The sequence below is a fragment of the Neophocaena asiaeorientalis genome, unplaced genomic scaffold (genome assembly GCF_003031525.2).
Source record: "Neophocaena asiaeorientalis asiaeorientalis breed wild unplaced genomic scaffold, Neophocaena_asiaeorientalis_V1.1 scaffold430, whole genome shotgun sequence".
In the NCBI taxonomy this organism is placed as follows: domain Eukaryota; kingdom Metazoa; phylum Chordata; class Mammalia; order Artiodactyla; family Phocoenidae; genus Neophocaena; species Neophocaena asiaeorientalis.
The window spans coordinates 3,804,444-3,829,706 of NW_020173691.1; positions in this window are offsets into that span (position 1 = coordinate 3,804,444).

Consider the following 25,263-nt stretch of genomic DNA (forward strand, 5'->3'; position numbering starts at 1 on the left):
TGTGTGTAGTGTTCTATACATCTTCTTGATTGACCTTTTTATTATAATTTTGTCCTTCTATATTTCTGCTCCTATTCCTTGTTCTGATGCCTAATTTTTCTAAAATAGTACAGGCAATTCAGTAGGGTCTTGATTTTTTTTTAATAGTCCAATAATCTCTGTCTTTTACTGGAATGTTTAATCCATTTATATTTAAATAATTGTCAACATGATTGGTTGATTTGCTTTCTATTTATTCCATCTGTTTGTTGTTCCCTTTTTATTCTTTTTTCCTCTTCTCTGGGACTACTTGACTATTTTTGGCATTCCTTTTTATGTCCTTTATTGGCTTATTAACTAGTAGATCTTTGTATGTTTGTTTTGTTTGTTTTTAGTGGTTATTTTAGGCAGTGATACCCAGTGCAGTAGCCATTAGCTATATGTGGCTCAATTCCTTAGTGCATTCCTTAGTCACACTAGCTACATTTCAAGTACTCATTACCCCAGTGTGGCTAAGGGCTACTATATCAGTAAAGATATGGAACGTTTCCATCACTGCAAAATCTTCTATGAGATAGCTCTGTCCTAGGATTCACAATATGCATCTTTAGCTTATCACAGTCTACATTCAAATACCATTGTACCACTTTACCTTTCATGTAAGACTCTTCAAACCATATTCATCTATTTTTGTACTCTTGTCCTTTGTGCCTTTGTTATGCTTTTTACTTCTGTATATGTTTTACTTCTCACAACACCTTATTATTTTGGCTTTAAATGGTCAAATATCTTCTTTAAAAGTTAATAAATAAGCCAAAACTATTGTATATAATCTCACACTTACCATGTGTAGTACTCTTCATTTCTTTGTGTAAATTTGAGTTCTGTCTGTAATTGGTTTCCTCCAGCCTGAAGACCATCCTTTAACATTTTTTATAGTCTATGTCTATTGGCTCCAAATGATCTCAACTTTGGTTTTTCTAAAAAACATGTGATCATTCTTATCTTTGTTAAACTAGGACATAGTGTTTTTTTTCCTCTAGCTACCTTTAAGATTCATTTATTTTCTGTCATTTGATTATGATAAGCCTTAGTGTAATTGTTTTGGTTTTATCCTGCTTTGGGTACCTTGATCATCTTGGATCTATGGTTTATTTTTGTGTTGTTGAGAGTCTGGGTTTTGTTTTCTTCCTTTAAACAGGGTTGAATTTTATTTTGGCAGGCAATTAAGTCACATGGGAGAGGTCAGTTTATCCTTCTGATGTCTATTTTCAAGATTTGTTTGGGTTTGTCTAATATAGCCTTTACTCTAGAGCTAGTTTAGCTCACTCTGAGACAATATCTTTCTGGGGTTTCAACCAAATTCTTCCAATGTTCAACAAGGTATCTCTACTCCCGTTAGAACACAAATATTTCCCAACATTGTGCACTTTTAGAAATTGCTCAGTTTTCCAAAAGTTTATCTTTCCTTAGTGGTTGTCCTTTTCCAGGACTCATGGAGTCTTATCCTGTGTGTGACATTCAAGACTGGTATCCCAACAAATACTTAATGAACCCTATGCAGATTTCTGGAGCTCTAGCTCTGCTTTACTACCTCCTAACTGGTGCTCTGCACCACAAATTCCAGTGGTTTCAGCCTCTCTGAATTTAATCTCTGTCTCTGCAGCTCAAGGAGACCACAGTGATCTAGTAAATGCTTCCAGGCAAAAACCTGGAGTAATAGAAAGACATATCTTTTGTTTCACTTCTCTTAGACAATATATTCTTGTGTTGACAGCTTTTCAATGTCTTAAAACTATTGTTTCATATATTTGGTCCAGTTTTCTAGTTGCTTAGAGCAGGAAGGCTAGTTGGTGCCAATTACTCCATCATGGCTGAGATCAGAAGTCAACATTTAGTTTTGACACTATATAAAATAAAGAACAAATGAATGTTTTGAGAAAAACAGAGGCATGAGAAACACTGTATTTGAGAAGGATCAGTATTGAGAAGACAGATGAATTATATGGTAGACAAAGTAGGATAAGGAAAACCATCTAGGAAGTGGTAAGTCAGACATAGGCTGAATAGAGACTAATCTGGATTAGTGGCGATGACAATGAATGCATTGGTACAGATAAGAAGCTTTGTCTCTAGAGTTATTTTTCAGCAGGGATTGGACTGGGGAGGTACAAACACCTGTTAAAATGTTTCTGAGAGGACACCTGAAAGAGGGGAGAATATTAACAAGTGGTAGAGTTTACTGAGCACCTACTATGTTTGAAATGTTTTCCATATATCATCTTATTTATTAAAAATAACCCTTGGATGTTGTAATACTAAATTTATATGTGAAGAGACTGAGGCTCAAAGAGATTAAGAAGGGGAATAAGTCAAATCGGCTAGAAAGGATAGAGCTTCAGATCTGGTTGTCTATGGATGGGAAGATTTTCCTTAGTCATGCTTCCTCTATAGAGTGAAGAAGATGTAGCTCTTAGAAGCTGTATTTATAATAATGGTGAAATATTTGCAACATTAGGGTTGTAATTTACTAAAACCTAAAATATTCTACCCAAATAGAATTAGAATTAGAACTTACAAAGTCCTGAAATATCCTACAAAGCTCTACCCAAGTGGAATTTGGAGGCAACTTTTTACCATCTACATGAGAGACTGGTTCATTATAGATATTATGGCCTAACTCCAATTACCAGAAAATGTCCCATCGCCAACAGCAGATACATAGATGATGCATCTAAATTTGTTTACTTCTCTAATTAACTGCTTAATTAGTGTGATGGTCTGTTCTTTTCATAAGGTTTCTTAGTACATCAAAAGCATCTTCTGTTTGGTTTCAAAAGCCTCAGAATGACTTTAGGAATAAAAAAGATAATAAAGGCATGATTTGCTAATTTACTAAAGTTAGCAACAACTTTTTGATGTGTTTGTATATCTTTACAAGAACATTAACCATCTATGAAATGGATAGGCTGGGGATAAAGAGACCTACATGGGCATTCTCTGTGAAGCAATTGGTTATTATCAGACATAAACTAGTAACTTTTATGACATTGACCTCTGCTATTTTAACACTAGACTGGTAATTAGATTGATCCTCACCAGAGTGGCTTAGTGACACACTGTATAGAGGGATTTCTCTTTGAGTATGTATCCTCAATTACTCTTTTGCTCTCTCTTCTTTAAGATCCCTTTCTTTTCTTCTATACCACTTGTGCTGCTGGGTCAGAATGGACCTTCTCATCCCGACAATTAGCTACTGGTAGGTTCTTTCAACAGCTGGAGACCTGCAAATGTAAAGGTCCTGAGAAAAAATGTGTACGTTGGTCTACTACATTTGTCTTATCTAATCTAAGAACTGTCAACTATATTCTTTCTGAAAGTATTACCAGAGGTATTTGATAAATGTTAGAAAACAATGCAAATCAGTGGCTATGATATAACAGAATCTGCACTAACAGATATACTAGGGAGAACTTGATGGCCTTAGGTAGACACAGTAAAGGATGAGCAAGGCTCCTGATCTCTTTCTTTTCTACCTATGGTTTGTTGTGATATTCCAGAGCAAGATGAACAAATATTTCATAAAATAGCCCCTGACCCACTGGACTCCTCACCCTCTTGAAGAAACCCTGCTAGGAGTCAATTTCCACAGCCAATGCCAGAATATGGGGCAGGCTCATCACTTTCACCCCGCTAAGCTGAGCTACAGATGTTATTCATATTCATCACAGTGTCCAGCCCTTTGACAAAAGTTACAGAGTTCCTTGGCTTAATAAAAATCATGTGTCATCGAGTTCCCTGGGTTAAGTGCGCTACTTAGAAAAGCATTTCCCTTTTTCTGTTTGTTTGGTGAGATGTTTGAAGACCTCCAACATCTACATTTCAGTTGGAGCCTGTCTTTCCCTGTTCCACTGTTGCCAAATACCCTTCCCTTGGCTCTCCTTCTTTCTCCAGGTGCTTACTTGCTCTGCTCACCTCTACACTTTGTTATCTTTTGGCAACTCTCAACATTTCCTTGAGTCCAGTGGAATGTTGATATTCTCTACCCAAAGTACAGAATGTGGGGGCAGAAGGAGGAGGCAGTGTAGCTTCACACAGTTTTATTATTTCCTGCCCTCAGTCTCAATCCTAAAGGCTGAAGATTATTTCCAAATGTGCCCTGTAGCCAATCCCATCATTACATGGATATTAGGGCCTACAACCCAGCATTGTGGCTTAGGCATCTCAGTGCCTCATGAGACCATGTGTGGGTTAAGTTTTGACATTGAAAAAAAAATAACAACCTTGTAGCACTGATTGAAAACATATACAGTGTGGCAGGGCATGCATGTAGATCCCAGCCTGTGGCTTCATAGATTTGAACAGAAAACACCAGCATCTGGTGCTACAAAAAAATTATTTTAAAAATAGACACCTTTTTAAATTCCTCTATGGCAGCAGGTAGAAGCTGTTTCTATCCACATAAATTAGTTTGAAGGATTGTCAGCTTACATGTAAAAATTCCACTGTGGAAAATGATTTGGTTTTGATACGCAGTGGAACCTCACCCTAACTCTAGTCTTGGGGGTCACGCAGTGACATGGGAGGCATTGCTGGATAATGTAATGACCAACTTTATTCTTTTCCAAAGAAAATCTAATTGTTCTGTGAATGGAGTGGAGGTAAAGGTGTTTCTAAGGTCATGAGATCATGTCACCATTTCCCCCCATGTTGTTTTAGAGATGAAAGCAAAGCTACCTAAGTAGTGAGAGGTTTGAATAAAAACAATGAGAAGAGTAAGATCACATATGAAGGGCTTCTCCTAATCTAAGTTTGAAATATGTCCCTTGAAGTTCCCCAGATATGTCATATTATTCCAGGACTCTGTGCTGTTCCTGGCATGTTCCCCATTCTCTCCATTTTGTTGTCATGTTGCCCTTCCATCCCCCCCCCCACACACACACACGAAAGTTTTCCCTGATGCTGTCATCCTTGAGGAGTTATCCCTGACTACCACAGGATGGGCTTAGCTGTTTCTACCTTGTGCTTCTCTAACCTTCTGTTCACACCTCTCTAGTAGCATTTACCCCATCATATTGCCTACATCTCTCTCTTCTGTCTTAAAAGTTTTGTGATGTCAGAGACCACATCTCACTGTGTTATTAACTCTTAGAGTAGCTCTTAACACATAGGAAGCTTCAGTAAATGCTGAACTGAATAAACTATAAAACTATAACCACTCTAAGAAAGATTTCTCTGGGAACTCTTTCAAGAGAACTAAGGGTCAAATCTGGGGGACTCTCTAGGTCAATGATTTTTCTCTAGGTCAATATTCAGTCTAGTGGTGAGTCAGGCAGACCTCTTTTCATTTTGTACAGCCTTGGGTAATTTAGCCTCTCTAAACCTCAGTTTTCTCATTTATAAAGCACAAATAATGATGTTACCTACCAAATAGATTGTTGTGAGACTAAAATGAAATAATTCTTCTGAAGTACAGTAGCAGTCAACGATAGCTGAGATGGTGATTAGAGAGATCACCCTTGTTTTTAGAGATGTTTTCACTCCTTCACCAGGAATTTAAATTCCGTAAAGTGAGGATTTTTGTCTTTTTTTATTCCCAGCTGTTAGAGACAGTGCCTAGGAAGTGCCTGGCATATAGCAAGAGCTCAATCAATATTTGTTGAATAAATACATGAATAAAGGTTGCTTTCCCAGGAGTGGTGACAGATTGTACAGCTTCAAGTATGCTGGTTCTTCTGAACATTCATACAACAGCTGGATGGTGTTTTAACACAGTACCGGGACTGTACAGTAACCAAACCCAGTGATTTTACACCCTGAAATTTTTGGCTGATTGACCTGATTAGTAGAGTAGATAAATACTCAAGAAGAATGAAATGGAGACTGTAGGAGATTTTTTTTTTTTTAAAGTGAAAGACATGTTCTTTCTATCAGACCTGGAAAGAAACGATGTGTTGAAGTGACCCAGGGGAAGCAGAGGGGTGTACTGAATAACCTCCAGAGACTCCTTTCAGCACTAATCTATGAAGGAGATTTACAGACACACGTGAACTGACCCCAATGAACCTTGGCTTGTTGCTTTTCTCCCACTTTGACCAATCTTCTCACTTCATTCACTAGGGCAGCTCCTTCCAAACCCTCCTGCCCTCATCCCTCCGCAGCTGGAAATTTACCCCTGTCCCATCACCTAGAAGGAGTAGCTGGCACTATGGAGGTGGGATATGCCCAGCTTGTACATAAAGGCCACAGCTGGGCAACACACCCCAAGGGAGCAGAGCCAGGTTTGTTTTAGGGACAGGCCTCCCATGTGAAATTTGACTTTCCCCTCTTGTCTGACTTGGCCAGTTGAACAGTGGTCACCTCTAGATCACAAGAAGCACATATTTGCTACAAAGTCTCCTTGGAGAATCACATGGCCCTCAGATGAGCAATAATACAGATTTCTTATTTTATTTTATTTTCCATGAGAATAAAAGTGCCTCCCTGCCAAAGGACATAGTTTAGGCTTTGCTTTTAGCCACTCCCAGGGGTACTCAAGAGCCTGGTAATTTTTTTTTTTTTTTAACTATGTATCAAGGGGAAGCTGAACACTTTTGTGGAAAAAAAAGGGAAATATGCTTCATGCACCTAACTGACCTGTCTCCTCCAGTGAACTAGGCTTCAAGGGTAAAGTTGAATCCATTAAAGTCTTGGTGGGAGTGGCAGCACATCTGAGGGGGTAAAGGGTTCTTTGAATCATCCCAGCCACACCTCTTGTTTAGAAAAAATCAATTATGCTGTGCAAATATTTTGTGGATCACAACATCTATTGGCAGCCAGTCTTTTTTTTTTTTGCTGTGAATAAAAGGGAAAACAAAACCGGGCAGAATTCTGGGGTGTGGATATTTATGTCAGCTCCAATGGGGAGCAAAGTTTGAATCCTGATAATTGTGGAAGTGTTGGGATATGTCTCCACTTCTTTATAGATGTCAGTGACCAAGTGCAAGGTCAAGGACGCTGACTTGAATAGTACCTGTACTGAATTTTATTTTGCTTTTAAGAATGGCCGAAAAGTGAATGAATTAAAAGTCTATGCATAGAAGCTGGTCCAGAAATAGGACTGAAAGAAAGGAAAAAGTGGTAACAAGGTCAAATACTAAGAAAGATTTTTGAAAAATCATAATTAATAAGAATGAAAGTGATGGTGTCAATTTAAGAGAAGTGTGAAAGGTTTAAAGATATAGGAGGATGAAAGATACAAAGGAGGATGAAAGAGGGAACATGATTAACAAGAAGCAAAATTAAAGTATTTTTGGAGGTGTTTTTGTGATATAAGAACACATCTTAGCTATAATAAAAAAAAAGTTGGCCAAAGCCCCAATAAAAGAAACAAAATAAGGGCCCTGGTGTTTGTCAAAAGATGTTTCCAACAGCCTTTCCCAGGGGTAAGCTCTCTGTGCCCTTGTCTTAACCCTGCTTGCTCTGTTTCCTTTCTGATCAGGCATTTTGAGTTTGAGATCCTGGGTCTCCAGCTTCTACTCACCCTTTATTTCCTATTTTACAAATTCTCTTCTCTGGATTTCCACTTATGTGACTACCGGACTAAGTTTTTTACCAATATGGTCACACCTCTGTTAATCTATGAGTGCCCCCCACCTCCTGCTTTTACAGGTTCTCCCCAGGCTCATGAGGTCTCCTGAGAGATGTCTAGGGGGTGGGGTCCAATGAGGGGTCTTCCTCTGACATCAACCTTATCATTTCTTATTCATCTCTTGTGTACACGTTTGTATACCAAATGGGTGCTCAGCCCCAAACCCTCCCTGGACTGTCTTCCATGGACCTCCCTGGGGGGCAGCCTTGCCATGTACTACCTCATGTGCCAGACTTTGCTCACTACCCCTCCGCCTTCTCCCTGATCCTGGGTTCCAAAGGAGCTAACAAATGTAGACCAGGGTGGACAAACCTTCAAGGTGACAAAGCAGAACAGATAGTGAGTCTGTAAGGACAAAGTTGAGGGGTTTGGAAGACAGCAACAACATTGCCATGAAGTGGTCAGAGTTTGTCTTTGGGACCTGCTAGAGCTGTGTCTTTCCAATGTTGTGTTCCTTTCTCTTCCCTATTTTCTTCTTTTGAACACCTGTGACCACCCTCTGCGTTCGGAGGAAGGAGAAGGAGGGCAGGTGGAGGGAAACGAATGGGATTTCTCCCCGTCCCAGCCCACCCCCCTCCCAGCCTAATCAGAGCTCACCTTGTGTAGGATGTCAAGTTCAAGTTTCTGTTGGTGTTCTCATCTAAACTCACCATAGTAATGTGTTTTCATGAGCACATACATACATACTTTCTCTTGATATTTAATTATCGTTTAGAGTTCTTGAATTATATTTTAGAATGAGTTGATTTATGGATTAAAAACAAAACCAGACAAACAAATATCTACTTATCATGGGCAGCAGAAGCTGTCTGGGTAAAGGAGAGGGAAAATTGGAGCCAGCTTCATGTAATTTTTTTCCCAGGTGTATACTCAGAACGCTGCCGCTTACTTCACTCATTTACACATTGGATTAATATTTTAAGATACCTACTCCATGAAAGACACTATGTGGTACTATGAGGAGAAACACAAGAAACTAATCCTCATGAGACTTTACAATAGAGGTGAAATTAACTATGCATGCACATATGTGATCCCCACAAACGGGGAAGTGTTCCCTGAAGTCCTATATGTAAAGACACTTTGTAAATGATACTGCTATAGATAAAAAGGAAATATTCCTATTTATTAATTGAAATTTGAGTTTTACAATGAAGTGCTGTAAAAGTTGTCACTTGTGACTATTGTGATTAAGAAAAACACTGTGGAAAAGATGGTATGTGAATAGATCTTTGAAGCACACAGGGAAGAAATATAAATAGGATTTTGATGGGTAGAAGATGTTAAGAAGAGGACATCTCAGGAAAAACCTCCAGTAATAAAAGACACTGAAGTGGAAAGGTTTGATGTGTGAGAAGGATACAGTAGGTTTAGAAAGAAAAGAGAGACTTTCAGAAACATGGCAAAGGAAGGACTGACTGGGTTTATGAATCATTCCTAGGAGCAGGTGAAATAGAAGGAGACAAGAAGGACCCCAAGGATTTTATTCTGGAAGTTACGTTACCATTAGGAAGTCTGGGAAAGACAAAAGGAGAGCTGGTGCAGGAGAGAAACATGATAAATTTGGTCCTAGACACATAGACGTGAAGATTAGGATGGACCTTTGAGGCTGTAATATTTCAGAGACAATGGGAATTTGAAACTGATGCCAGGAAGTGGTTAAGGCTATTAGCAAAGCAGGGAACTATCTGTGCAATGGACCGATTTAAATCCATAACAGTAAGTACATTTACAATAGACGTAAAGTATAAAAGGAGAAAACCCGGGGAAAGACTTCCACAGTGAATGGAAAGCGGACACAGCTAGTAAAGAAGAGAGTAAAGAGGTGAATAGAGAAGAGGGACCAGAATAGTGTCATTTCACAGAAGTCAAAGGAGGAGCCAGGTTTAGATATGGAGAAACCTCACCACTCCGAGTACCATGAAGGGGTAAAACTGGTTGTGACAGAGGAAAAAACCTAAGGGTCCACTTGTTCCCTTAGAGTAAACAGCTTCATGCAAGTGGTAGAGGGAAGACCAGCAATGGTGGATTAACTCATGAGTGCAGCAACAAGGTAGAGAATTCTGTTAGAAATTTGATAATTAAGAAGGAATTCTGTTAGAAATTTGATAATTTGGATGTGTATTTTGAGGGGGTATCAGATTTTAGAAAGGCTATTTGCTTGTCCTCAGGACTGACCTGAGCAAATGTTAGGTAGAGGAGAAATTTTCCACAGGAAGAGAGAATTTAAGATGCCGTAAAATTTAGAGAGAATCTCTGGTAAAGAAAAAGCATAGAAAGACAAATATGCACAGAAACAAAATCAACCTGTGGAGAGATCGCCTTTAGGAGAGACAGAGATAGAAGTAAGGGGAAGATGGCTAAATGATTGGCAGTTATATTGAGGCAAAGGTCAGAGAAAGAAGATGATGAAACTCTCTAGGAGTGAAATAAAAGGTTAAGATGATTCGTAATTGATATCCAGACTTAAAGAGAAGAACAGGACCTTGTAAATATCTCCAAATTTGTCAACCAAAAGAAGGGACTTCTCCTATAACAACTGTGATTGTTGCCTGATTTAAGGGGAAAAATGCATTGAAAAAAATTGGAACAAATATGATGTAGGTAGAAAGCGTTTTCTAAAAAAATTTTTTTTGAAAACAGCCCTGTTATTTTCCCTCTGCCTGACTTTAATTTAAAACTTTGCTTCAGTAAAACAAATCTACTAGAAGATGTCGAACATTCCTTATAGAGAAATTGTCAAGGTTCAGATTACAATCAACGTTTTATTACAATGGCTTATGAATCCACCTAATTTAGATTTTGTTTTAAAATAAATTAGATTCATTTTTATTATAAATTCTACGTGAGTCTAAAGCAAACAGCTTGTCATTCATGCTCAGACATAAAAACAGTCTCTTGTAAGTCCACCTAGTAGGAAAAAATAAAGAAATGATAAGTGTATTCTTTAACAATGGTTCTTTGTGAACTTTGTTTTCATTAGATTTTTAATAATAAAAAGGCCAGTTGGTTCAGGATAGAGGGGTATAATAAATGCAGCACATTAAAACAAAATAAAGCATGCATTACCAAACTGTCTAATACTGAATCTGATGATTTATCAAGTTGACCCAAAATAATAAACCCTACTTTGAGGAAAAAATGAAATAAAATTGGACATTTTCAGAAAGAGAAAAAGAAATACCATATGCTAACACATATATATGGAATCTAAAAAAAAAAATGTTCTGAAGAAACTAGGGCAGGACAGGAATAAAGACGCAGACATAGAGAATGGACTTGAGGACATGGGGAGGGGGAAGGGTAAGCTGGGACAAAGTGAGAGAGTGGATGGACATATATTCACTACCAAATGTAAAATAGATTAGATAGCTAGTGGGAAGTAGTCACATAGCACAGGGAGATCAGCTCAGAGCTTTGTGACCACCTAGAGGGGTGGGATAGGGAGGATGGGAGGGAGATGCAAGAGGGAGGAGATATGGGGATATATGTTTACGTATAGCCGATTAACTTTGTTATACAGCAGAAACTAACACACCATTGTAAAGCAGTTATACTCCAATAAAGATGTTTTTAAAAAAATTAGACATTTTCTGAAAAGAGAGCCATATTGCTTACAGAATACCCCACATCAATACAATCTAAGGAGGAAGAAAATTTGTAAAATTCAGAGTCAAAGGAATTTCTGGCTGTGGGCATACCTCCAGGTATGTGTATTCTAGAACTAGCATATATAATATGTTGTTAAAAGTAATAGCATATGGGAACATGTATTCAAATTAACTTTTTCCCCTCTCTGAAATATTTGAGTCTTTTCGGAGAAAAATATATCAGACAAACTGGCTATTATTAACAAGACAAAAACCAAAAGTATAATAATAATGGTAGTAATAATAAAGATGTATCTTGAATGCACACCATGTATATTGTTTGTGGGTTTTGTGATACATACACAATTTGTGTCTTTGGAATATGAACTTGGATGGGTAGATCGGGCAGAAACATGCGCATGGAACATTAGTGAATAGCACCCTACAGGTTGAGATAATACTGAGTTCCAACAAGGACTATTGCAGTTCAGGTGAAGCCCTGGGATCTGGAGGGCGTAGAAAAAGCCTTAACGTGTAGAAGGTCAACTGAAGAACTCTTTACCTCCACCCTGTTACAAAACAAACAAATTACAAGTATATAAAAGTGAAGATGAAAGCAGAAAGACCTAAATTCTACTTGTAGTTTCGCTGATGATTTTTCAGACCCGTGTTCAGTGCTGATTCTCTTTATGCCCTCATCCCAGCTTCATCTTCCCAGGATCACAAGGTTACTCTTAGTGTAAGTGGGAAACTCATTAAAGTTTCTGAAAGGAATAGATTTTTTAAATGTCCATTGACTCAACTCCAAGAGCTAGGAGAATCCAGGTGAAAGGAAGAAATTGTAGACTTTAATGGGGAGAATGGGAAAAAGGAACTGGAAATAGGTTAATGTTACTTACCCTCCAACACACACCCATTGGTAACCCGCACTCTTAATTGGTTGGCTGTGTTCACCACACTTATTGGGGAAATCCTTGATTCTTGTATAAGAACAGAAGGATGTGATCCAGATAGCTTAAAGAGGTTTGAATCTTAAGTTAAATCTGGAATAGACTCTGACACTGGAATACTGAATTGATCTACTTCTAGGACTTTCAAATAAACAGTGAGCCACTAAAGCTGTCACAGAGAGACTTAAATGAGCTAAACACTATAACTATTTTCCATCATTTTGTTGATACCCAAGACTACAGTTATTAGTTACAGAATATTCTGTACCAATTGCTGTAAGCTGTGTTCTGTTCACTGAATTGTGTTAATTTTTATTGTAAGATAGTTACATGCTATATATTTTTTCAACAAAAAATATTCATGAAGAGTGGGTTAGGTTTCTCATGTATACACTTTGCGAATCCTGGAGAAAAACTCTAAGAATCTTGGAGAAAGAAATGTTACAGTTGTAAATTCCTGCATTGGAAAGGAAGAAATTGTTTAACAATACAAAAAGTCCATGGAGAGGAAGCTCACGACCCTGCCAGTACACGGTGCAAAAATGCACTGGGGTTTTGGGTTGGTTAAATTTCCCAAGCTTGCCTTTACATATTTGGATAAAATTAACTACTTTTTTTCCCTTGATTTTTCAATCCTGATGTATTTTCAGGGAAATTTGATCCATATGTTTCTAAATCATTTAACTCCAACTCATCAAATGTTGTTTTGTAAGACTATTCTCTGCCCAAGGTTTTCTAAACAGTCTTAAGAAGGCCTCTAAACTAGAAATGGGGAGAGATACACGTGGTGCCCATTGCCAAACCTAAATTTTCTTGAACCCAGTGTTAAGGAGAAGACTAACATCTATTTTTAAACTTGGCAAACTATAGACACATTCAGCTGCTGACACAAAGAGTGAAACAACAGTTAGCTGCTACTTGTGTAAATTGTGGATGCAGAAAGACTTGATTTTTAAAAATCTATGGAAAAGGATTCAATTCTTAATAACAAGTATCAGCACAGTGTTTTGCTTTTTTTCTAAAACTTTCTTATAGTTATTATTGCTCTTACTTCTCATCATAATCCTGTGATGGACAAGGTAGTCATACCCATTCCCATTGTATACTTGAGGAAACTGAAGCCCAGAAGTAACAAGTATCAGCACAGTGTTTTGCTTTTCTCTAAAACTTTCTTATAGTTATTATTGCTCTTACTTCTCATCATAATCCTGTGATGGACAAGGTAGTCATACCCATTCCCATTGTATACTTGAGGAAACTGAAGCCCAGAGAAATCAAGGAAGCTTCATATTATACAGGGATGATGTGGCAGAAGAGGTCCTCTAACCCAGTCCTCCTAGCTCTGAATTTAGCATTGTCTATGTCTCTCCATGTCTCACACAGGGTGAGACAATATCCCACTTCAGGGCAGCATTGGGCGACCCAGCGTATAAAACTCAATATGAGTGTCACCAAGGGTCTTGTTAATTTCAGGGCCAAAGTACACGCCTCTTTCCCCAGGGTACCTCTGAGCTAGATATGGGGTCAAGCAGCCTCAATGACAACTGAGTAAAGTTAGTGTATAGGCATTTACGCATACCTATAGATTTCCTCTAATCCAATTTGATCTACTTAGGTCTAATCAGTTTATTCACAGATTTATTGCAAATATTATTACAAAGATTTATGGCAAAGATTAATATGACACTTGATGATATTAACAATGATTGTGTACAAGATATCATTTGATTCTCAAATGCTGAAAAAACAATAATTGTTTTTCCCTATTTTATAAATAAAGAATCTAAGGTATGGAGTTATTAAATTTTCCATATTAAAAGCAGAGTTCTGATGTGGCACATGTTCTAGAATTTCCTGAGATGAAGCAACTTTAGGTTTGTCTTCAATGTTAGTGATGCTGTCGAGGATGAAGATGATGATAATGGTGACAACCACTGACGGGGTTTTTACCATCTGCCACGTACATGATCTTGATTAGTTGTCACAAAAAATATAGAGATAGATATTCTTGCTCTAATTTTTAAAAGTGAAGAAACAGGCTCAGCAAAGTTATCTATTTTATCAGTTAGGAGGCTATTTGTTGCAAGTGACAGATAACCAAACAGATAACTGATTTAAGCAGAAACAGAATATTTTGATTTATATAACTGAAAACTCCATGGGCAAGGCTGGCTTCACGTGTGGTTTCATTCTGGGTCACAAGTAACATTATCAGACCTCAGATTTTTCTCTACTTCTTACTTCTTCTTTTCTCTATTGTTGACCTTATTCCCAGCTCCTACATGGAAGCAAAATGATAACCAACAGTTCTAGATCTTTTCATGCTTCAATAGTACGTACTTGTCCCTGGTCAGTATTGGCTGTGTCAGGTCACGCGTTCCCCCCAGACAGATTCCTAAACTCTCTTTCTGGTTTAAGCCTGGGTTTCATGCTTACCCTTGATTAAGGGTAGGCCAAGTTCTATCCAAATCACATAGAATGAGGGTGAGAAAGGAGTGGTCTCTCAAGAAAATTTGAGGGGAGTTTATCAAAATAACAATGAGGGCAAAAGGATTCTAGGGACCCAAATAACTATGATGTCCACTGTTACAAGCATGCCCAAGGTCAAACAGCTAGAGGGGGAGAGAGTCAGTCTCACACTCATATCTTTTTAATTCCAAAGTCCATTCTTTAACCCATGGGTTAGTGATTTTTTTCGGTAAGCAGCCAGTTAATAAATGTTTCAGGTTTGCAAGTCATACAGCATGTGATGGAACTACCAAAGTTGGCCATTGCTGTACAAAGTCAGCCACAGAAAACACAGAAACAAATGGACATGGCTGTGTTTATAAAACTTTACAAAAAGAAGTGAAGGAACGGATTTGGTTGTGTGCCATAATTTGCCAATCCCTGCACCCCACCTTTCATGATCCTGATCAGCTACAATCTCCACATACGGAACAGAGCTAGAACAGCTTCAGTGATAAGAGAAGGTAAAAATTATTGACTAGATGAAGGTGCACCAGCCACAAAGCTAATGATCAGTCACGATGAGAACCCCAAGTGCCCATGGTCTACTCCACAGAAAATCCCCCGTGGACTCCTGCTTTAACCAAATGAAATACAAGAAACAGGAGCATTCAGAGAGGATAGTTTATGGGTTAGACAATATTCTACACTATGGAGATATTTCCTATATCATAACCTTAGCACAAGCTTTCTTCAGATGTTCTTATCCCCCGAATAATTTAACTTCATTTCTGACAATCTTCATGGTAGACAGAATAATGGACTCCAATATACGTCCATGCCCTAATCCCCAGAGCCTCTGAATATGTTACCTTATAGGATAAAAGGGACTTTGCAAATGTGACTAAGAATCTCAAAATGGGGAGATTATTCTGGATCATCTGAGTGGGCCCAATGTAAACACAAAAGTGCTTCTAAGAGAGAGCTGGAACAGTTAGGGGTAAGAGTGGAGAAGGCAGTGGGATGAAGGAAGCAGAGACAGCAGTGTTGCAGTCACAAGCCAAGGAACGCTAGCCGCCTCTAGAAGATGAGAGTGATAAGGGAGGGATTCCTCCCTGGAGCCTCCAGAACAAACCAGCTCTGCTGACATCTTGATTCTAGCTTCAGAAAATTCATTTTGAACTTCTGACATCCAAGAATGTAAGAGAATAAATTCGTGTTGACTTAAGTCACTAAGTTTGTTGTAACTTGTTAGAGCAGCTCTAGGAAACAAATGCAATTCTATACCTAAGAAGGTTAGTATTATTTTGGTTGTTTTCTCCTCTACTGGATTTAGTTGTAAAAGCATAAACAAGTAAGAAAAAAGCAACAACCTTGTTCCCAATATCCCAAACTGACTTGTTATATGTAGATTGTGCCTTCTGCTGAGAAATTAACATACATGGACACTTTGATATTACAGTGATTTCATAGAAATATTAGTTGTAGGAATAATAATAGTAGAAAAGACAAATTAGCTAACGCATGGAAAAAGGTTAGTACTGCTGCTGGTATATAGGAGTAAAAAATAGCTATTATTATTATCAGTAATTGTGTTGATAGTATTAGTAACAGTAATAGTATTGGTATGAGTACTAGTAATAAAATTAATCATTTTTTGAGTAAATACCATTGTTAAGTGCTATCTAAATATTTTCTATGCATTACCTGTTTTTAGTCCTCATATAATATGAAGTAGGCATAATTACCCTCATTTTGTGAATGATGAAAAAGAATGAGAGTGAACTTAATGTCTGTGCCCCCCCAAAATTTTATGTATTGAAATCCTAACCTCCAATGTGACAGTAGTAGAAGGTGGAGCCCTTGGGAAGTGATTAGGTCATGAGGGTACAGCTCTCAAGGGTGGGATTAATATCCTTGTAGTAGAACTCTCATCTCTTCCCACATGTGAGGACACAGCTAGAAGAGGGACATCTATGAGCCAGGAAGTGGTTCTAACTAGACACCAAATCACTGCCTTGATCTTGGACTCGCTGGGTTCCAGAACTGTGAGAAATAAGTTTCTATTATTTATAGGTCACCCGGTTTACGGTATTCTGTTATAGCTTCCTGAAAAGACTGAGATGGTGAATCTTTGGGAGATTACATTGTTTGCCCAATACATTATGGTTAGTAAGTAATAGAAATAGAGTTAAACCTCGGTATGTTTATTAATAAAATCCAAACTTTTTACAATAATTTGATTTTGAAGCTATCATTCCTATGCATCTAAACTTAGCTGGTGCACTGAGAAGAACTGGATCCTTAATGAAAGAGGATACCATGGGACATCAAAGACACACTTTGTTCATCTAACACTTATGCCAAGAGCTTACATTCCTTTGTTAACATTGTTCCCTCTGCTAAGAATGTCCTTGTTGGTCTGCCTAGTGAAAACCCAGGCCTCTGTCAAGGTTATGATCAAACATCACCTTCCTTGTGAAGCCTTTCTGTTTTTTATTGGAATAGAGTTGCTTTACAATATTGTATTAGTTTTAGGTGTACAACATAGTCACTAAGTATTTTATAGATTATACTTCATTTAAAGTTATTAAAACACTGCCTATATTCCTTGTATTGTACAAGATATCCTTGTAGCTTATTTATTTTATCCATGGTAGTTTGTACCTCTTAAGCCCCTACCCTTCTCTGACTGCTACCCCCTTTCTTCTCCTATCATGTAAAAGACCACAAATAATAAATGTTAGTGAGGATGTGGAGTAAAGGGAACCCTACTATACTGTCTGTAGGAAAGTAAATTGACACAGCCACTATGGAAAACAGTATGGAGATTCCTCAAAAACTAAAATTAGAACTACCATGTGAAGCCTTTCTTGACATCACCACTTAGTCTTGATTTCACTGTGTCTCTACTTCTGTGTCTCTACTCTAGGTTGAATGTTCTTCTGTGGTAGGGTCCACACTTACCTGGTTATGTTTATTTGGTGTACATGTCTCCCTCAGTAGGATACACGCTTTCTAATATCAAGAAACCTGCTTATTGGCAACTGTATATCCGGTGGTAGCACAATTCAGGCGCATTAAAATGTTTAATGAATATTTAGTAATAAAAGTACAAAAGAATGAGAAAATATGTAAATTAATAGATTATTTTCACAAGGGGAAGGGGGGTTCTCATTCCAGAGAAAAGTTGAGATTTTAGTTCTCAGTGCACCTTATTTTAAAATTCTATGCCACAGCACAAATATCTAAATGCCTGGAGTTCAAAACATAATAAGGAAACAATTTGTAATTTTATAGCAAAAATTGGTAGGCCTACAATACAAATAATTTTGCTTCTCTTACCAAGATGGCGGCTTTCAACTAAATATTGCATTTTATTTCTTATAAATTCTGGTGTTTTTTCTCAGACCAGCGAAAAGGAAAACTAAAGTTTATATGTGTAAAGATACATCCCAGACAAATTTTTTACATGTGAATGAGAAAATCTTGTATTCTAAGATATGGAATATGGTGACTTTGTGAAGTGTTCCCTGGACCTTTCACTTTTGTAGTTACCGTAATAAATAATTCAGCAGTTCTTACCTTAGGACATATGGAGTATGTAGAACTGGTAACTTAAACCAATGGGTGTGAACGGGAGGGGGTGGCATCAATAGAAGTGACTCGGGATATTCTAAGATATACATACACAAATTTAGACATAGGTGGTAATTGAAACTAGAGCTGAAGAAGAAAATACAAGGACTAAACTAATCAAAAATATGATTGTGACTAGTTTCCCATTAATGTTGAAATAGAGTTTGATGGAGCAAATTGGATTTGACTTATGAGACTTTTCTATATACGGAAGAAATATTTTGATATGTGGGTTTGGATGAAGGTAAGATGTGCTGAAGAAGAACCACTAGCAAATGTAAAGAAAGAGAGGATTTGGGAGAACAGACAAATGTAGTGGGAATTTTGAAAAGTTTACTATGAAATGTACAATTGCTTTTCTCTTATTAACATTTCTGGGCCTTCCATATTACCACCAATGCTTTTGGTGTGAGTGAAGTATTGTAGGTTACTGTGACAAAAGGCTGGGAGCCTAACGCAAGGTTCGTAGGGGGAGAAAATATAGTTTTCACACAGAGACAGCCAGCATAATAATAATAAATACCTTGCCTATTTAGTTTTTGATTGATTCATTCATTCAAAACACAATTACTGGGAACCTATTAAATACCAAATATAAATGATACCAATTTCACATTTCTTTGAATTTGTGGAAACTCAGATGTGATATAAGTGTTTTTCATACAAAATACCATGTGAACACAGATTAAAAAAGAACACAGACACAAAATCCCTTCATTATGACAGGGGCAGAATGCTTCACACGTAAGATGTCATTAATGCCAGAAGAGTAGAAATATCACTGAAAGAAAAAGGACCAACTCATTCTAGACATGGAAGAACACTTGATCAATGGTGTAGGGTCATAAAAGTAGGGAAAGCAAACAATCCTACATCATTTGAATATTAGAGTAGAAAATGGGGAGCAGAAATGCAGCAGGAGATGAGATTGATGCTCATAACAGTCTTACGAATTGGTAGGAAAAGATCTTATTCTCACTTAAATGAGAAGAGAAACTCAGAATTCAAAGCATTGCTCAAGGTTACAAGGCTGATAAAATTAAGAAATGTATTTTGCCTCCCGTTCCAATGATCTTTCCACTCTACTAATATTTTCAACACTGAGTTCAAAGAAGCTTTAGGATTCTATGATGGAGTTTCAGGAGTTTCAAAGACAGGCGAAGGGGAATCTGAATTAACAATCATGAAAGCTCCATTTGTGCTTTTAAAGTAATTGGACTTCATATGTTAGATGTGCTTGAAAACCATTTTCCACCACATAAATAAAGTTGAGAGATATAGCGCTATATCAATCTTCCTCAAGTCAAACTCATGGCTTCATAATGAGACTGTGAGGTAATTAGTAGGCATGAGTAATGTTATCATAACTGGAAGATGAGAAGATGGCAGCTCTCTCCTGGACGAGGTAATACGTAGCTGGTGACCCATGAGAAAGGCTGGCTCAGCTGGGCAGCAGAAACAGTTTAGTGAGCAGAGCTAGAATGCGTTCAGAATATGTGAGAAGAATAGCTAGGCTCGAGAATGACCTGATGGATCTATGCATATGTCCATTATTTTCTTGCTAAATAATCTATCCTACAATTTTCTTTCTGCAATTAAAAATAAATTTTATTCCTGTTATAAATATTTCCTTTAAAAACTCCCTTTGTTTGTTTATGTTTAAGAGAAAATCTTCCTCTTGGGTTAATAAAGAGAGGAGATGAAAAGAGAAAGGCTCTGGAATGAGAGGAAGGTAGTAACTTGCCAGTATGAGATTGGGAGGATCTCTGACAGAAATGGAGCCACGGCCATGTAATCTTCCTCACCTCTGCTCTATTATGCTTCTAAGAGCTGCAGCATATGGCTACACAGGCTGCACATTACACAACTCCTGAGAGTGCCATTTGCATAGACCATGACGTGAAAGGAGATTCTTGCAATTGATTGAGGCAGATGTCTTGCTCTAGTAGACAAATAATGGACTCCTAAATACATCTATGTCCTCATCCCCAAAACCTGTGACTGTGTTATGTTGTATAGCAAAGGGACATTAAAGTTGCAGATGGGATTAACTTTACTAATCAGTTGACCTTAACATATGGAAATTAAGCTAGATTATCCAGGTAGGCCGAATCTGATCATCTGAGCTCCTAAAAGCAGAAGAGAGAGACAGGAAGTAGGTCAGAAAATGAGACAGAAGTAGAAGGAGCGATTTGAACTGTGAGAGAGACATGACCTGCCATTGCTGGAGGACAGGGGCAAGGAACCAAGAAATTCAAATTTCCTGTAGAAGCTGGGAGTAGCTCTTAGTTTATAGCCAGCAAGAAAATCTGGTTCTCTATCCTACAACATAACATACTTAATTCTACCAACAGCCCAAAGGAGGAGGAAATGAATTCTACTCTAGAGTCTCCAATAAGCGCTGGTTTTTTTGACCTGGCTTAATTTTCTAGCAGAAAACCAACTAATACATTAATTTATTGAATCTCTTCCTTTAGGTAATCCAGTTGTAGATTTTAGGCCTCAAAATTAAAGAATATTTAGTTGCAAAAGAATAAACTAGCTCTTCCTTCTCCAAACTCAACCAATAACAAGAAATGAGTCTTTTTACTGTCACTGACATTCTCTCTGATAAAAGTGCCATGTTCTTTAGAAAGAATGTCCAAAATGGCAAAGTGATAAGGGCCAAATAAGAATTTCACTTTTTGGAGGAACTCTCATGAAGATCACCCTTTCAATTATCTTTTGCTTCCTGACAAACCACCTCAAAACCTAGTGGCTTAAAACAATAATGTGTTTGTTATTTCTCACAATTCTGTGGATCAGGCATTCAGATGAGACACAACAGGAATGGCTTATCTCTGCTTCACACAGCATTTGCTGGGGATGGAATAGCCAAGGCGGCCTCTTCACTCATACATATGACAGTTCAGCCAGCGTGGTTTGAACAGCTGGGAGCTGGCTGAGACAACTCAACTGGAGTGATATGTCTGGGTGCAGGCTCTTGCTGTTGGCTGGGTTCCGTTACTATTCTCCATGTAGCATCTCCTTTATTCCACAACAGTACCCCTCAACTGCCACTTCAAGCTTTGTCTTTCCATGGGGTGTCTCCAGCAGTGGGGTACCCTGACTGCTTGAATGGTGAGCAGAAGCAGAAGTTTTCCAAATTGGCACAGCATCAGAATTTCCCCTAAAGAAATTTACAAACCTCTACAAAATTCTCTTTTCTATATGAGTCAACCTAAGGCTAGAGATACTACTGGTGTCCAGATTCTATGTAACCTTGCATTAACTAACAAAGAATTAGAATTCCATTTTGAGATGCCTCAGTAAGTTGTCAGAGGCTATGAGACTCTAGCGTGATAGCAAGCCAAAGGTCAAGTTCATGTGAAAAGTGTTGCATGGCCTTCATTGTTGAGGGAATTTTACCTCTTGAATGTGCCACCATTAACGCCTTGAATATGGCTACACACTGACCTGCACGCCTTCCTTGACATTGGATGGTATGGTAGATTGGATTGTCAGCCCCAGGACTTAACCCCTCACTGTTCCAGCCCTTTGTCATGTGACTTTGTCATTCTCCTCAGTATAAGCAGATTGTACTTTCCCAGTCCTTGACTTTAGGTTCAGACAATTGACTTGATTTAGCCAGTGGAATATGGGCACAAGTTTCAGTTGCCAGTTCTGCGTGTTTCCACTTGCCCCTCTTTATACCTCTGCCATTGTCATCAGAGAAACACGTCCTGACGAGTCTACCAGTCAGACGATGACAAACGTGGAGAAGACCTAGATCCAGCCTGGAAATTGGAGCTGTACTTAATGGAGACCCCTTTAGACCAGCTGACCCCCAGCTAACCAGCAGATGTGTGAGCAAGAGGAATCATTATTGTGTAAAGACACTGAGTTTGGGGTGGCTTATTATGCAGCATTATTTCAGCAATAATTGGTGAATACACATGGCAAGCTTAAATCACCAGAGGAAAATCTTCCCATGGCTTCAAGCAATGGTTGTCACTATGAAATTTGGAAATCATAAAGTCAAAGAACTCCAACCACCCAGCCAATGCTGAGATTCCTATATTACCAAGTGGTTTCCAAATTCTGCCAGACTAAATGAATTCCTGACTTTCTGGTATACTTGAAAGGGTACAAATTACAAGCCAAGAGGATGAAAATAACTCTTCGTGGATGTGCTGATGCATACCTTTAGATGATGGGAAACTAGCTAAGAAGCTGTTACAATAGCAGTAACGCTGACCTGACTAGTGCGAATTGCTAATTTGTGACTTTGAGAAGCTTTAGAAGAAAAGAGGTAGAAACAGAAACTGCATTATAAAAACAATGCCTGTTGCCTCAGAGCCAAAGAGAACTCTGGTCATGCAATGGTCTTCTCAGCACTTGGATCATGGGGCCATGGTGACAGATGCCAATGCAAAGAATGCGGACATACGGCTGTTAGGGAAAACACAGACATCAGTGGCCAAAGCCAGCAACCTCCCTTCCCCTTCACTGTTGAGCAAGCAAAAACATTTTGTCTTGTAGAAAAGTAACTATTTCACTGAATGTATTTAGAAGTGTGTGTTCAAAGGTGACTTCCTGTTAACTTAGCATACAACTTAATCACGTTAATTGATATTTCTAGCATCAATTGTGTAAAAGCCTATATAGAACACAAAATTAGAAATAGGTTGAGATATATCTTACATTCAACACGGGAACCATGGAAAGAGTTCATAATTTGATTTAAACTTTTGCATTTGAAGCAATTAGCATTTAAACAATTGATGTAAAAAATACAGTTTCAGTCTTTTTCTACACAAAACATGAATATTTTACAAAATTGGGTCTCTGTTCAAATTTAAAATATTTTGTGTTGGTGTAGCAGCATTAAATATATTGTCTGCAGTATCTCACCCTTACTCTATAGGTTATGTCAACATGAAATTCCTGAAAGTAATGTCAATGAAACATGAAATTAATTTTGTGTGGCTTACTAGCTTTTGCCAAAACAGCAGTCATGTCTTTAAAGTGGTTACTTAAAATGCAGCTATGTTCTGTCTATGGAAGGTTTAATTTTTCTCCTAGGACTTGGTCCCTTTATTATTTCTCCTCACACAACTGAAGGATATCAAAACCCACATGCTTTCATGGCATTTTGTGCCCTAGAGATCTGTAAGTCCATTCCCAAGCGGGGGCCTCCAGTAAATTTTAACATTTATCTGCTGTCCTGTGTTATATAATGGCAACTTAATGCTTTTTACGAAGAGAGAAAGAAGGTCAAAAGATACAGTAATAAATCAGAGGGGGTGAGGGTGAAGAGGAGATTACCGAGAATGCTTTGGGGGGGAGATAGTTAGCCCACTGGAATACCGAAGGTCTATAGTTTCCTGTGGTAGGCAAAACCTTTGAAGCTCAAGTTCTTATTATGTGCTCTCAGAGCTGACTGAGAAGGAGAAGCTTGGACACTGAATTTCCCTTTGACACCAATCCCTTCCTCTTACTTCCATTAAGCATTATCAGAGTTGGTTGGGGAAAAATGAGTGGCATGCTTACAATGAAGGCTGACTGCACATTCCAGAGAGAACCAAGTCATGTCCTTGGGGAAATACGCAATAAAAAGGTAAGCTAGAGGTGGCTGTTGAGAATGCTTCATTCACTCAAGAAGAAAAGGATTTTAAGTAAATCATCATCGTTGCCCTCATCTAAAATTTTTTACATACACGTTTGATTAATGACCTTACATTTGGGACCAGGGGAAAATGTTTAAAGCAGAAAGAATAAGTTTCTCAGAAATTTTACTCAAATGATTTGCATTGTCATTGCTTCATGCTTGACAAAAATTAGGTCATGATGGTGACAATCATATTTTATAATACATGAATTAAGTAGTATTTATTGAGGACATAGTAAGGATGATAAATTATGCTAGGACCTTTCATATTCATGATTTTACCTATTTGTCACATTGTCCCCGTTGTAAGAACAGTTCTAATTTAAGCAAGTATAGTTGAGGAACTTTCTGGGGTAACAGCTGCTGTGTGGAATTGGGACCAGTACCTAAATTTGTTTACTCCTGTTATAGGATATGGTGATGGTAAGATCAAAAATCAAGACTCAGAAGGAAATGTTGAACCATAGAAAGATAGAGGGGGAAAAAAAGGAGAATAAAAGACGGTTTACCTTGATAAACTTGTTCCAAAAGGGATTTGAGGTAACATATAAAAATATACATAATATAAAGAAATAAAATTAATTTATTAGTAGTAAGAAAAAAATCGATTGTTAATTAGATAGAAAAGAAGATGCTTATTGATGAATAAAAGCCATAAGCATAGACATGGTTTTGCAATTCCAGTCAATCCCAAGTACTCAACCTTGGGATGGTTGAAAGAAGGAAATAACAAAGAATACTTTTGATGTTGGCAAATGATGATGTTGGCACCAGGAGCCCATGTGGGGTGCCGTTTTGATTGCCCTTTCTTAATGTGGCTTGATTTCCATAGGAATTGCTCCCCAAGTTAAGGCTGGTTCATTTTATAAGGATCTGTATATTGAGCCATAATTTATTTCCTTAACAAATATATGAGGATTTTTGAGATGTCAGTTATGTTCTGAATGATGACTCTATCAGGCAAGAGAAAAAAGAAAACAAAAGTGTTTATAACGAGAAGATGACAATCTTTCCAACATGTAGTCAGAGGGGTAAAGACAATGACAGGCATACAGAGAAAAGAATGCTATGGAAGCTGAGAATCAGAATCTAGGAGGACTAGATCCAGATTGAAAGACTACTATTGGCTAGCAAGAAAATCTTTAACCAGAGGTAGATCAGCTAGGAAGGCGTGACAATGGAGAAAACAGCTTAGGGAAATTTTTCTGGGCAGGCAAAAAGTGTCTACCGAAGACTGGCTGGATCAGAGGGACATCCATGAAGTATTGCCAGCCCAGATGTCAGGAAATCAGAGTGGAGATAAGAAAGAAACAAGGGAATATACAAGCTTGTCTGGAGAGAGTGTGACGACAAGCATATAGGGCAAAACATGTCATG